The following is a 14,732-nucleotide window of genomic DNA, read 5'->3' as shown; positions in this document are numbered from 1 at the left end:
CGGGGCCCATCCCAGACCCACTGAATCAGAATCTGTATTTCAGCAGTGTCCTCTGGGGATTTGTCTGTGCATAAATTTTAGGATGGGACACTAAGAGCTGCTCTGAGGTGGCATGGGTGCTTTATCAGGAACCAGGAGCCACAGAAAGCACTGGGTATGGGTGGCCCCTTCTGGTTCTGGTGTCCTGAGTAGGAGCTGGACTTGATGGGTCCCATGGCCAAAGCTCTATTGGTCTAGGAACGCTTAGTCACCACCCCTTCTTACCTTGTGGTCCCCTGGCTCTGGTTTTCGGAATTTCCATTTTCTTACTCCTAATTCGTAATCCTTGATCCATAACCTAAACCAAAAGTTTTTATATAAGTTTTGCACTAATGCATTTGGCTGCAAAACCTGGCTTGAAGTGATGTGAGGCTTTTTATAGTTATTATTTATCCCACTTTGTGTTTCTGCACAGAAATAATAGTGTATTTGATTACTTGCTGGGGTATTTCATAACACATGGTTTGTACAGCTCTTACTTTTCTAAGATATGAAAGCCTCTGAATTTTGAAACCTATCTGGCCCTACAACAACAAAACCAAATCCGTTGCCATCAAGTCAATTACAACTCTTGACGACCTCATACTTTACAGAGTAGAAATGCTCCATAGGCCATTCTTGGTTGCTGTCTTCAGATATCCAGGTCTTTCTTCCACAGTGCCACTGAGTAAATTTGAAATACCAACTTTTAGGTTACTAGTCAAGTGAAAACTGTTTGCCTCACCTAGGAACCTATCTGTTCCTAATGGTTTAAGATAAAGGATTGTGGATCTTTAGCTCCTTTTCCCCTCATAGATGATACATTCCATTTCTTTAATTTTCCCCCTTACTTTAAATTATTATTATTACTACAAAGGTAATACTTGTTTGAAAAAAAATCAGACTATGGAAATAGAGGCCCCTGACCCTCCTCATCCTTTTGATCCCAGCTTGCTGTCTGTCTTTTTCTTTTCCTTGCCTTTTGCACATGTGTATGCATGTTGTTGTAGCTAACTGCAATCATTTAGCTCCTGATTCATGGTGACCCAGTACACAACAGAATGGAATGCTTTTTGGCCCTGAGCCACTTCCATGATCGGTTGTGCTGTGATCCATAGGGTTTTCATTGCCTGAATTTTGGAAGTAGATGACTAGACCCAGTCCATCTTAGTCTAGAAGCTCCACTGAAACCTGTTCAGTGTCATAGCAACACACAAGCCTCCACTGACAAACGGGTGGTAGCTGTGCATGAGGTGCATTGGCCGGGAATCTAAAGGCAAGAAGAAAGGTGAGAATTCTACCACTGAACTATCTATGTGTATCCCACTGCCATCAAGTCGATTAGAACTCATAGCGACCCCCATTGGTTCTCTGAGGCGGTAAATCTTTATGGAAGTGGATTAACCCATCTTCCTTCTGTGGAGTGGCTGGGGATTTGAACCACCATCCTTCTGGCTAGCAGTCAAATGCCTTAGGCACTATGCTACCAGAGCCCCCAAAACTCACACATTTTTATAATTAAAAAAATGCAATCACACTTTGCATAGTTCTCTGCACTACTTTTTCTTCACCGTACAATGTAGCGAGGTCTTTTTTTTTTTCTTTTCCCTAAGTCAATACTTCTGTTTGGCACGTGCTGTTCATGTCCAACCTGTGTCCTTTGAGCCTTACCACTTTGCGTGTGCTGCACTCTTGTAATTGCCAATGGATGTATCTTTTTGCTAGAGGCTTTCTCCAATGCTCTGCAAAAGCAGGAAGGCAGGACGGGCTGGGGAATTAACAGCCCAGGGAGCTGCTCTCAACCAACGTAGTCTCGGGAGTTAGAGGAGAATCGCACCAGCTTCCTCGCCCCTCAGGTGGGAGAACTGGAGGCATAGTCTGGAAATCCCTAGCAGAATTAAGTCCCAGTTGCCCACGGTGGTAACTTGTTTGATGACGTATCTTTAACTGGCCTACTTCCCTTCCCTGTCTTATATCCCCTCCACCTTCCACCCACACCCCCTGGTGTTTTCTCTACCTCCCAAATAAATAATTTGCACTCTAATGCTAGCCTCAAAGTTTGTTTCTGTGGAAACCCAAACTATGGCTGTCCAGAAGCGCTTTTTCCTTTTTATCAACTGCTGAGTTATGCCACAGTATGGCTATACCATGATTTCCCTAACCACGCCCTGATGATCAGCTGCTTTGTAGTCGAGTCCTACTTGTGGAGACACCATATGTGTCAGAGTAGAACTGTGCTCCATAAACCTTTAGATAGCTTATTTTTTTTGGAAGTAATCACCAGTAGGGGCATATCTGAGGTATGGAAGGTATGGCCCGTGCCCAGGGCACCACTTGAAGGGGGGTGCCCCTGAGCAGTTTCTCTTAACCATCAGTTTCCATCACCAGCTGTGAGAGATCATTCAGCAAGTTAAAACTAATACTTCTGTATTTGAGAGCCTCCATGGGTCAAGGCGGACTGTGTGATCTTGCTCTGTTGAGTGTAGCAAGAGAAGAAACCTAGAAAAATGACTTTGAGCACATCACAGACCAATTTTCATCAGTGAAAGCAAGGAAGGTACAGTGCCATAATGTGTGATAAGTAAAAGATTAACAAGTTTGGCTTGTTTTTTTGAGCTGATATTATGATAAAGTTATCTAAAAGATGGGTATCCTTCCTCTGTCTCCCTGTATCTATGTCTCTTTTACAAGAACAGCAGTCACATAAGATTAGGTCACACCATACCCCAGTATGACCTCGTATTAACTGAGAACAGCTTTAAAGACCATTTTCAAACAAGGTCCCCTTCATAGGCACAGGGGTTAGGAGTTCAACATAACTTTCTGTGGGACACATTTCCACCCACAAGAGTTGGGCACCCTAATTTCAGCTCCTCTCACCTTGCCCTCAGTTGTCAGAGCTCTGGCTTACAGTTCTGCCTCAGGCTTCTCCATGCAGGCTGCCTTGAGCTCTCCCTTCCCAACTCAGCACACCTTCTTCTTCCATGAGCCAGCTCCATCCCTAGTTAAATAGCACACCTGCATTTTCACAAGCATCCCCCAGGCTGTGATTGAATTGCCCTCTTATAACCATTTACTTCAAAGCACAAACACTCTTGCCCCCTTCCTGCTGCCTTCCCATGGCCCAGTGCACTGTCAACAGAACAGGTGTTAAGGGGAGGACTTCACCCATTCTATTCCTCTGTCCAACCCACTCATTTCTGTCTTCTTCACAGGTTGTTTGTCTTTCCTTTACAGTTTGTGTTCTAGCACAGGCTCAATCTCTATCCGTGGGCTGAAATACAATTTTAATATTAAAAAGAAACCTCACTGTTGTCAAGTTTATTCTGACTCATAGCGACCCCTCCTTGAGTTTTCGAGGCGATATCTCTACAGAAGTAGATTGCCCAGTCTTCTTTCAGAAGAGTGGCTGGTGGGTTTGAACAACTAGCTTTCTGGTTAGCAGTCAAATGCCTTAGGCACTATGCCACCAGAGCTCCCAATTTTAATATAAACTTCTGTAAATACTTGGAATATATCTTATCCTCATTGAGGATGAGGGTAGGAGGAAGAGAGAGTGGAGCTGAGAGATTCTTGATGATATTTTTTAAGTACCTGGAACCAGCCAGGCCTGAAGCTTCAGCATTTCTCTTGGGTTACATTCCCCAGAAACGGACTCTGAAATGAGGACATAAGGCAGGAAAGTCAATAATGTTTGTGTTATCAAGTCAAATATCATTGTAGGCAACTAAGGCTCAAGCCAGCTAGGGAAATCTCGGAGCTAGTGTGGAACATACATTTAAGGTAACCACTTGAGAGTGAGGGATTTCTGGTAGCATAGTGCCTAAGGCACTTGACTGCTAACCAGCAGGGTGGCGGTTCAAACCCACCAGCCACTCCTCGGAAGGAAGGTTGGGCAATCTACTTCCATAGTGATATTGCCTCAGAAACCCAAGGAGGGTTCACTATGAGTTGGGTCTGACTCAATGGCACATAACAACAACAACTTGAGAGCAAGGGACCTGACTTATTTGTCCTTCAACTCCCTGATCAGCAGAGGTTGAGGGCTGCTCTTGGGGGCATTAACTCTCTCACACTTCTGTTTGACCCTGCACACAGGCCAAGGGGATTCTTGTGGCCAAAAGACAAGCCCTGGCATTCACAAGGTACCTTTGGTGCACAGGGGAGAGTATCAAAAGGATATGAGCAGGGCACAGACAAGTCTGTTTCGGTATTCCAGTTAACATGCCCAGTAGCTAACCAGTGGGAGGTGCGAGTCCACCCTGAAGTTCCTCACAGTGATCCTATGTGTGTCAGAGTAGAATTGTGTGTGCTCCATAGTTCCAAAAAACCATCGGCTGAAACCCTATGGAGCACAGTTCTACTCTGACACACATGGGGCCACCATGAGTCAGAGCTGACTTCACAGCAACTGTTTTTCACGTCCTCATAGAACCCAAAATCCCTTCTGTGGCATGCTCCACTTCAATGTCTGTTTCTGTTACTAGGAGCCACAAGAATCCCGGGGAACACCCATCCGCTGCCTGATATGGCCCTGAATAGTCTTTCCCTGCTTGAACTCCTATGTACTTGCTTCCTATGTCTTTCCTTTGGTGCTGGCTGAATGTGCCCTGGCTGGAAGGCTTGAATTTTCCCATGTATGTCCTGCTTACTGAGGGCCTCATTCACTGTGCACCTGCCACATGCCTGGCTTCCTGTAATTCTTCTGGCAGCCCTATGAAGTAGGCACTCTGCACTCTGGGTACATTTGATAGAAAAGGTTTAGAGAGTTTAAGTCCCTTGTCCAAGATCATACAACTGGGACATGACAGAGCAAGAAGTTGGACTCAGGTCTGTATGACCTGAAGCCCCATTTTTTTTTTTTATTATTGTTGTTGAATATATACACAGTAAAACCAAGGCTTTGAATGATCTTCCTGGTTCAGTTTCAGTCATGGCCAACCATACCAAAATGGACCCAAATTTGTAAAATATGGGTGAACTGGAATGGGAAAAATTACAGGTGATGCCTACTAGAAACTTAATCTCCCTCTTAGAAAACAAGAGCAGATTGTGCATTGCAAAGCAACCAATCTCTTACTCTCTCTCTCTTTTTTAAAGTTTTATTGTGAATTGAGTGAAAATTTACAGTGCAAATTAATTTACATTCAACAATTCATACACATTTTGTTTTGTGATACTGATTGCAATCCCAACCAAATCTCTTGACTGGCAGAGTTGGAAACAGTGGTGGCCTGATCAAAGACGGTAGATGACCACACCACTTTGAATGTGTGTCACTCTCCACAGACATGGCAATAATCCTGCATCAGGCTCCTGAAAGGGCTCACTATGCCTCTTCTGAGTCTCTCATTCCAGGGCTTTGACCCGTAATTTTTCCCAGTCTGTTTATCATTCCACTTCATCCAAATTTTTAAAATTCAGGTCTGTTCCTATTTTACTTCGTCGGCCATGACTGAACTGGTTCAAACAATTTTCTCAGTCCTGAGCAAAACATACACCGATTCAGCAGTTTTTACATGTACAGTACAGTGACACTGATTATGTTCTTTGAATTGTGCAGCCACTCTCAGCCTCCTTTTCTGATTTTTTCCTCCCCTATTGACATAAACGCACTTCCCCCTAAGCTTTCTATCTAACCTTTTGAGTTGCTGTTAACAATTTGATCCCATACAGTAAGTTCTTTAAAAGAGCACAATGCTTATGGCAGACATTCTTTCTTAGTCAAACTAGACAGTTGCTTAGTTTAAAGACATTTTGGGGGCATATTTCAGTTTATGATTTCAGGATTAAAGATTGTCTCAGGGCAGTAGTTTCAGGGGTTGATCCAATCTCAATGGCTCCAGAACGTCTGGATTCCATGAAAATTGAAATTCTATTCTGCATGTTTCCTCTTTTGAATTAGGATTTGAAGCCCAATATTTTTGCTGCTTCTTAACCCTCGGCCTACCCCCTTACCCCACCCTCTCCATCTTCTCCCCATTAGGCACTGCTTTCTCAAGCCACCCCATCCAAATAATAGCATTGCATTATATGGTTTCCCTGTCCCTGTTGGTTCCTTTCTGGATCCCCAATTCACTTAACCCTCTGTGTTTTGCCCGTTTGGATAGAGGTTCCACTCCCAGATCTGACAGCTCTAACCTGACTCCTTGGGGCACACGAATGGCAAGAAATAAGCTGTCTTGGCTTTGTTACTAGTGCCCCATGTTACAGATAAGACAGCAGAGGGCTAGAGAGGTAGTGTGAGCTGCAGAGGCCACATAGCTAGCTGTCAGCAGAGCCTGGCTTGGGGTCTTGATTTGCCTCTGAACTTTGGGTTGCCTCCTTAAATCCACAGTGTTTACAAAATGCCTGGTGGTTCCTCGACCTGCTGTCTAGATTCCCATGGGCAGGGCGCCACATGTGATCTCACTTGGGGGTGGAGTTGTGGTTCCTGTCATTATCAGCTTTGGGCAAAATGAATTACAGTCTCCCCAGATGTGTCTGTGAAGGAGACTAACAGAACAGTTCCCTGAGGAGCTGGGAGCATGAGAAAGGTCTTGCTCCACCATCCAGTTATCCTCAGCGGATCTGGCTAGAGCAACCCTTTCTCCAGGCGCCAAACACAAGCCTGTGCCTCTCCATGTCATGGCTCATGCAGCATTGACACAGAATGCCTGCGAAGCCCTCAGAGGGAAGGCATTGTCACAGGCCCAGGTGCCAGGAAAATGCAGGCCCTGTTTAACTGTCGCCCAGCAACGCCACACACAAACATTTGCTGACAGGAAGAGGCGAGCGGCATTAAAGCAGCCTGACAGGGAGGTGACGGGGCGGCAGGGAGAGGCGTAGGTAGACAGTGTGTAATTGCCAAGCCAGAAGGCTGGCCTGTGGCCAACACATTGAGTTTAAGTGCCTGTGTCACTGCCCTCCACATCCAAGGAGGATGCTGCCTCCAGCCATGTTTCCAGCCTGAGTGCCCTGCCATGGTCTGGCCTTGCTGACCCTGGGATGTACATGGGGTCAACTTTTGGTGTGAGTTCCCTCCCTCTCTCCCTCCCTCCCATTAGAGAGCCTGGGCGGCTGTGCCCAGACTGAACTGAAGAGGGAAAAACTCGCCCTGGCTTCTGGGCAGCTCCTCCACTAGGGCTACTCCCTGCCTTCATCTGGATAGCTGTTGATCCAGGGTTCCTGCCCCTTCTTCCCCTGTCTTTACCCTACTGTCACAAGCCCACTGTTCTGGGAACCATGCCTGAGGAAGAAACGGGGCCCACAGAGAGTCTCTTGGCCACCACAACACCTTTTCACTGATACTCTCCCACCAGTAGGTCTGGAGTTCAGTCTAAACCAGAAGCTGGAACAGAAGCCCCTGAGGTGGCTAGGTGGGTTTTGGCGATGCAAGAGGCATCTTCCCTACTGCAAGGCTGAGAGTCATACTTACCCTCCTGTTGTTCCTTCTTCTCTGGCCACCTTCATTCAAGGAACCTCCTGTTCAGCCCTAATTACTCAATAAGCTCCTTCAAATGTGCTCACCATGGCTGCCCAGTGGCAACCCAGGAAAGAGATGGAAGGGGAAGAGGAGAAGTAAGGCTGCCCCCTAAAAGGCAGTCAGCCCATTGGGCTATAGAAGGTCTACCCACCAGCAGGCTGTGAAATCTGATAGCAGTCTTGTAGCTCCCAAGAAATAATTATTCCCAGAAAAGTGTTTTCAATTTTTAGATAAACTGCTGTTTAAGAAGCAGGGAGGACAGAACTTGAACAGTGGCAACCGTCTGTGGCTTTCCCCAGGGGGCCCGTCATTAACCATTGCTCCCAGAGCTAAAGGCTGCGGCTCTAGCCCCAATTAACAGCCACATTCCAGCAAGCTCCCTGTTTATCAAGGCATTAGAGCTGACATCTGGGGACAGCCGCCTGCCCAGGCCTGCTAGCAGGGAGGACTGGGACGCCCATCCATCCACGCTCAGATGGACGGCTCTTTCCCTCGGCAAGGGGTGGGCATGGATGAAATCACTGTGGTACCCTCTGCGGCTGGCTGCTTCCCACCTCTGCTGTGTTATTCTACAGTCAGCAGAGTGTGAGCCAAACAGCCCCATCCCTGTGGTGACACGTGTGCCTCTGTGTGACTGTGTGTGTATGTGTGTGTGTGTGTGTGTGTGTGCGCGCGTGCCTGCCTGCGCATCCGTGTGTGAGAACCTTATGTTTCTGGAAAAGATGGCGTCTGGGGAGGATTCTCCAAGGAATTCTCTGAGAACAGAAACAATTTCTTTTCCCTTCTCAAGCATGTGTGTGTGTGTGTGTGTGTGTGTGTGTAGATGGTGCCAAAGCTACTCCCCTCCTCCTATTTCTCTTCTTCATTATCCCCCTTCTTGTTTGTCCTTTCCAGTTATTACCATAAAAGCATTGATTAAACGACCACCTGCCCCGTTCCCTTGGCTGAGTACAAATTCTATTGGCCCAAAATTTGTTCATTGGAGTTAAAAGAGCTATGGTTCCCCAGCCCTTGTTAGTGGAGGAAGTCCCTTATTCCGAGGACCTGGTACCGCTGGGCTCGGAAAATGCTAACTCTATTCCAAGAACCTTCCCTTGTCTCTGTCCCTGCCCCTGGCATGCGGAGTAACCACCCCCTTTTTCTGTCTGCCCCTCACTGTCTTCTTTGCAGCCACATTCCTTGTGGGCATCTCCTAAGGCCCAGTTCTCAGCCTTTCTACTTCTCTGTTCAAAGTTCACTCCCCAGGAGTTCAGCCAGCCCCCTCCCAGGAGCTCAGTGGTGCGTTTAGGACCCTGTCTTATACAGCTCTGGCCTTAGCTTGCAGTCACTTTTACCTAGATGTTCTTGTGGCACTTGGCCTTCCAATGAATGAAATCATATTTACCCAGTCTCCCCTAACAGAGTTCCCCGTTGCTGTCAGAGACCTCATGATTCCTTCTGCCAGAACTTTAGAATCACATTGGCCTCAACTTCCCCCATCTTCCTTCAAAGCCACTTTCAAATCCCAGAAAGTCATCACCTCATTCCTATGCATCCCCCCTCCCTTGACCCTCTTGGCATGCCAGCCTCAGGCTTTTCTGATACACTGGAAAAAGACAGGGCTGGGACCCCTTCCCCTGGGGCTGGAGAGCATAGTGCCCTATCCTCACTTCCACCTTGACAGTCTCTCAACCTTTGCTCCCTACTAAACACAGCTGCTAGATTAATCTTCTCTTGTCATGTGCTCACTCCACCTCTGAGCCTTCACGTGGATGGTTTTCCCCTGCCTAGAATTGATTTGAGTGAGTTAAGAGATTAAATGGTGTAGGTGCCAGCCCTTTGCAATGTGTGACTGCACGAATGCTGGTTATTACTTAAACAAGAGTAGGAGGGGGTGGAAACCTGGTGGTGCAACAGTGAAGCACTCAGCTGCTAACTGAAATGTTGGAGACTCAAACTCACCCAGTGGCTCCATAGGAGAAAGACCTGGTAGTGTGCTTCCATAAAGATTACAACCTAGAAAATCCTATGGGGCAATTCTACTCCATGACATGGGATCATTATGAGTTGAAATTGACTCAACAGCCACTAACTACTACAACAAGAGGGGGTGGGATGGGCTCAAGTCCCACCTCCATAGTGAGGCCTCCTAAAGGGGATATTTGATAGTTTGCAACCAGTATCCACTCCCTACCTATTCCTCAATTTCCCTTTAGAGACATCCCTCACTCTCAGCCTGCATAGCTCCAATGGAGACAGCCATGATCCCTAGGGCCTGAGGTAGGCCATGGCCCAAGCTGGCCAATATTAGCAAGGGAGTGGCAGCCCTGGTGATTTTTCTTGAACTCTTGGGAAAGAGAGCTCTTTCCTTCTTAGTTGCTCTGATCATAAAGTGTAAATCTGAAATTGCTGGTGTCCATCTTTGTCTCCATGTGCAGTGAGTGCCTGAATTCAGCCATGCTTGATGTCAACTATCATTTAACTTCTTGGTTTCACTTTCCACTATTTTTACTGAGCCAGTTGGAGTTAGGTTTCTCGGTCTTACAACCAAAAGTGCCCAGCCTGCCCTAGCCTGGGGTGGCTTCTCTGTTTGGACTCCCAAGTCCTTGCTTCCTGTAATCCTCATTTGGCTCTGGTCACATTCAGCTTTGTAATGTGATTTTGATCTTCACGTGGAGATCCTTACCTCTGAATGGACCAAGGCCCCTCTGCCTGGAGCTCAAGTTTCCTGCCCCTCTATGTGACAGCACCCAGTAGGTGATCATTACTGATGGAATTGCAAATGGCCCTCACAACCTCCTGACAGTTTCCAACCTTGGGCATCGTTACTAGATGCTAGGCACTGTGCTAAGTGCTTCAACTATGTTCACTCAGCCCTTAATATGGGGTGGGAATGATTATTGTCCCCACATTGCAGATGGGGAAGCTGAAGCACTGAAAAGTTATAGAACTTGAGCAAGGTAACACAGTTCATTAGTTGCAGAGGCAAGATATGAATATAGGCAGGGTTACTCCAGAGTCCACTATGACCTGTGCCTCTTAAACTTGTTACTGGTACATTACTCATTTCCAAGCCTCCTACTTCTCCCACAAGGTCCAGGGAGCTTTGAGTTCCTTCTGTATCTCCAGAGCTTCAACTTGGGATCTGAATTTCTCCTCCAGAAGGCCAAACTGGTATGGGACATCATGACTACCCCCTAGATTTATGTTGGGCCCCTCACCTGAGCATGTTTTGGTATAGGTAGTGAGCCCCAGACTACTGACTGCCACTCACTGCCTTCTTCTAAGGGCACCTGGCCCTACCCTTGAGTCCCAGACGCATTATATGTGTGTGTGTCTTGGGGGACTCACTATTGTATGCATGGTATGAAGTGGTTATGATTCCATATTGAACTGCTCTTTTAACCACCCCTTAGCATCAGTCACTGTTTCAATATGTTAAGAGCCATGTTGTTAAGAATAGAATACTGTGGAAACACTGAGGACGAGATCATGAATTCCAGTTCGGGAAAGTGACAGTGTTAGAAAAGGTTCTGAAGAAGTGATAGTCACTTGCTTGTCTTCTATGGTGCACAGACAGGCCAATTAGTTGAGATAAAACCATAGTCCCTTGAGGACATGATGGAGAAGACGAAGTTCTGGAGTCTTCCTCAGGCTGGTTCTCACAGTTGTTCATCTGGACCCTGCATGCACATTATCTCTTATCCTTACTACAAGAGCAAAAGCACTAACAAACCCATTTTACAGATGATTGTACCAAAGCCCCGAGAGATCCAATGGCTCACCCACCCCCACCACCATTCAATTCAAAGAACTTTGAAGGGTCATCTCCACTCTAGAGTTCCCTGGGGGATCCAGTGAAGGTGTTGTTGTGACTGCATTGTAGTTCAATTCCTCCTCTGCCCAATTCTCCCTCATCACTCCATCTGAAGTGTTGATCTTGACTCTACATTTCAATAACCCTCCTCCATGCAAATTTCTCATCTCAAAGTCAGCTCCCTAGGGGACCTGACTTAAGACACCATGTTTCATGTCTGTATCAATTAGATTTTGGTTGACTCTGAGTAACAGAATCTCCAATAAGCTAGAAATTTATTTCGCACATGAGAGTCCAGAGGTCGGGAGTCCAGGGCTGGCATATTTCCATATAAGGGACTCAGGCTCCTTTTATCTTGTTGCTATGTTCAACATGGCCTCCATTCCCAAGCCTACTTGAGTTTGCCATCATATCCCCATCCTAGCTAGCAAGAAGGAGGACAGGGACAAGAGGGATGCATCCACCTCCTTCCAGAACACATTCCAGAAGCTTCTGCTTACATCCTATTGCCCAGAACTTGATTACATGGCTAGACCTAGCTGCAAGCTGAGGCTAGGAAATGTAGTCTTCACTGGGGGAGAGGGACAAACATCCAGCTAAATACTGGGGCTTCTATACCTAAGGGGGAAGGAGCTCTGGTAGGGTAGTGCCTAAGGCACTTGACTGCTAACCAAAAGGCTGGCGGTTCAAACCCACCAGTCACTCCTCAAAAGGAAGGTTGGGCAATCTATTTCCATAGTGATACTGCCTCAGAAACCCAAGGAGGGGTCGCTATGAGTCAGGTCTGACTTGACGGCACATAACGACAACAACATAACTAAGGGGAAGATCCCTGGGTGGCGCAAATGGTTTGTGCTTGATTAATAACCTAAAGATTGGTAGTTAAAACTCATCCAGTGGTGCCATGCAAGAAAGACCTGGCAATCTGCTTCCATAAATTTCACAGCAAGAAGTCCTATGGAGCAGTCCTACTCTGTAACACATGGGGTCATCACAAGTCGGAATTGACTCAATGGCAACTGTTTTGATTTTGGGTTTATGTCTAAGGAAAAAGAAGGGGATGGATATTTGTGACAACCAGTAAGCTCTGGGAGTATGGCCATCCCAAAGCCACCTGGGGCAATGTGAGCACCCAAGGAAGGCAGAGGCTGTGGGTAGACTAGCTTATGTTCAGGGCAGTGCTGTTAGTCTCTGGAGACCATCCCTCACCTCTACATCTCAGTTTAGACTCTTGGGGACAGTCCGCTCTTGCTTCAAGGGCTTTTTGGCTTTGCTTTATGTCTTTATGTCTCTGCTCGCCCCATCCTCCCATCCTCCCTGAGAAGCTCCCTGGGGAGGAATGACTTTTCCTCTGATGTCCCCCTCCCTTTCTCTTTGATCCTGTGGTTCTTTCACCCTGGCTTGCCTTTCAGTCTCTCCTGGGGCAAAGAGGCATCTCTTGTTTACCCACAAATAATTAACTGTTATAGTCATTTAACATATACACAGACGGCATCACCATAATTACAGAAAATATATCACACGTCAGGCACATGTAATGGGGGCAATTCACCACCCAGCGAGGCCTGGAATCAAAGTTAAATGAACATGTTGCTGGCCCTAGGTTGTATTCCTGGCTGGGCCCCTTTGTCCATTTACAGCTCTCTCTCCTTGCCCTGTAGGAGGGTGCGGTAGCCCTTGATCATGAAGCTGTGATGAGTAGCATCCTTCAAGGCACATACATTGTCAAGTGTACCATCTGCACTCCCCTTTCAGCTATGGCAGTAGGAACTGTGAGTTTGGACAGTGCTGACTGACAAAGACCCCTGGTAGAGCAGTGGTTAGGCACTTGGCTGCTAACTGAAAGATCATTGGTTTGAACCCATCATGTGAACCACAGGAGAAAGATGTGGCAGTCTGCTTCCAGAAAGATTACAGCCTCAGAAATCTACTCTGGGCAGTTCAACTCTCTACTATAGGGTCACTATGAGTTGGAATCGGCTCCATGGCAATGGCAGGACTGTGTAACTATGGAGCAGAGAGAATAGCTCAAGGCTAAGGAGGCTTGAAGGAGCCGTGGTGATACAACGGTTGAGCACTTGGCTACTAACCCGAACATTGGCAGTTTGAATTGACCCAGCAGGAGAAAGACTTGGTGATCTGCTCCCGTAAAGACGACAGCCTAGAAAACTCTGTGGGGCAGTTCTACTCTGTCATAAGGGGTCAGTATAAGTAAAAATTGACTTGGCAGCATACAACAGCAACAACAAAGTAGACTGGAGAGAGGAAGAGCGGGAGGAACGTGGGAAAGACAAGGCATGATTGGGAAGGGCAGGTGAAATGGCAGAGGGAGTAGGGTGTTAGGACTCCAAGGTGGGACAATTAAGGGAAACTTCTGCAAGTGTGGAGGGATTGGCTCCAAAATATTATCCTGGGGTATATAGCAGGAAGAAGGAATGATGGTTAAGATGTAAGAATCAGAGAGCGAGGACTGTCAAACTTTAATGTGCACACGAATCAGCTGGGAGAGAAGATGGGCTGTGAGCCTAGGAGGGGTGGTTGTGAAATGAGAATCTCCATCTAAACAAGCACCCAGATGCTGTTGCTGCTGGTAGCAGGATCACACTTTGAGTCACAAGGACTTAACATTACTTTTCAAATTCATTCTCTTCTTTAAACTCACAAGGACCCTCTTTTATAGACGAGGGAATTGAGGCTCACAGACACCAAGTAACTTGTACAAGGTCCCACGGCCAGTCAGCCTGTGGCTTTCTGTTTTGTATGTGGAGCTATGTCTCCAAGTGTGCTGGGGAACATTCCTAAATGTGGGGGCCCGGGAGCATGGAACAAGCTCTGAGGGTCAGTGGATGCCTTGGATGTGTCCTGGATGGGAGCCAAGAGGCTTTGTTTCTCAAGTACCAAGAAGCTGAGACACACAAAGGAAAGAAAGGGCTTGAGTGGGGGCATAAAACAGGATAGAGTTAAAAAAATGAAGTTGAATATATCATCTATTAGCTTAGGCCAAGATGGATTTTGTTACTAAGCTGTGATTGTTGTTGTTAGGTGCCATCAAGTCATCTCCAGCTCATAGTGACCTTACGTACAACGGAACGAAACACTCCCCAGTCCTGTGCCAGCCTCACAATCCTTGGTATACCTGAGCCCATTGTTGCAGCCACTGTGTCAATCCATCTTGTTGAGGGCTTTCCCCTTTTTTTGTCAACCCTCCACTTTACCAAGCATGTTATCCTTCTCCAGGGAATGGGCCCTCCTGACAACATGACCAAAGTAGGTGAGATGAAGTCTGGCCATTCCTGCTTCCAAGGAGCATTCTGGCTGCACTTTTTCAGGACAGATTTGTTAGTTCCTGGTCTATATACAGGATGAATACAATTAAGTGCTCTGGAATTTCCATTCTTCTCAATGTTTTCCATAATTTGCTATGATCCACACAATCGAATGCTCTTGCATAGT

The sequence above is a fragment of the Orycteropus afer genome, unplaced genomic scaffold (assembly GCF_000298275.1).
Source record: "Orycteropus afer afer isolate SDZICR_OR568_19922 unplaced genomic scaffold, OryAfe1.0 scaffold00341, whole genome shotgun sequence".
Taxonomy (NCBI): Eukaryota; Metazoa; Chordata; class Mammalia; order Tubulidentata; family Orycteropodidae; genus Orycteropus; species Orycteropus afer.
Note: the sequence above shows the minus strand (reverse complement) of the source record.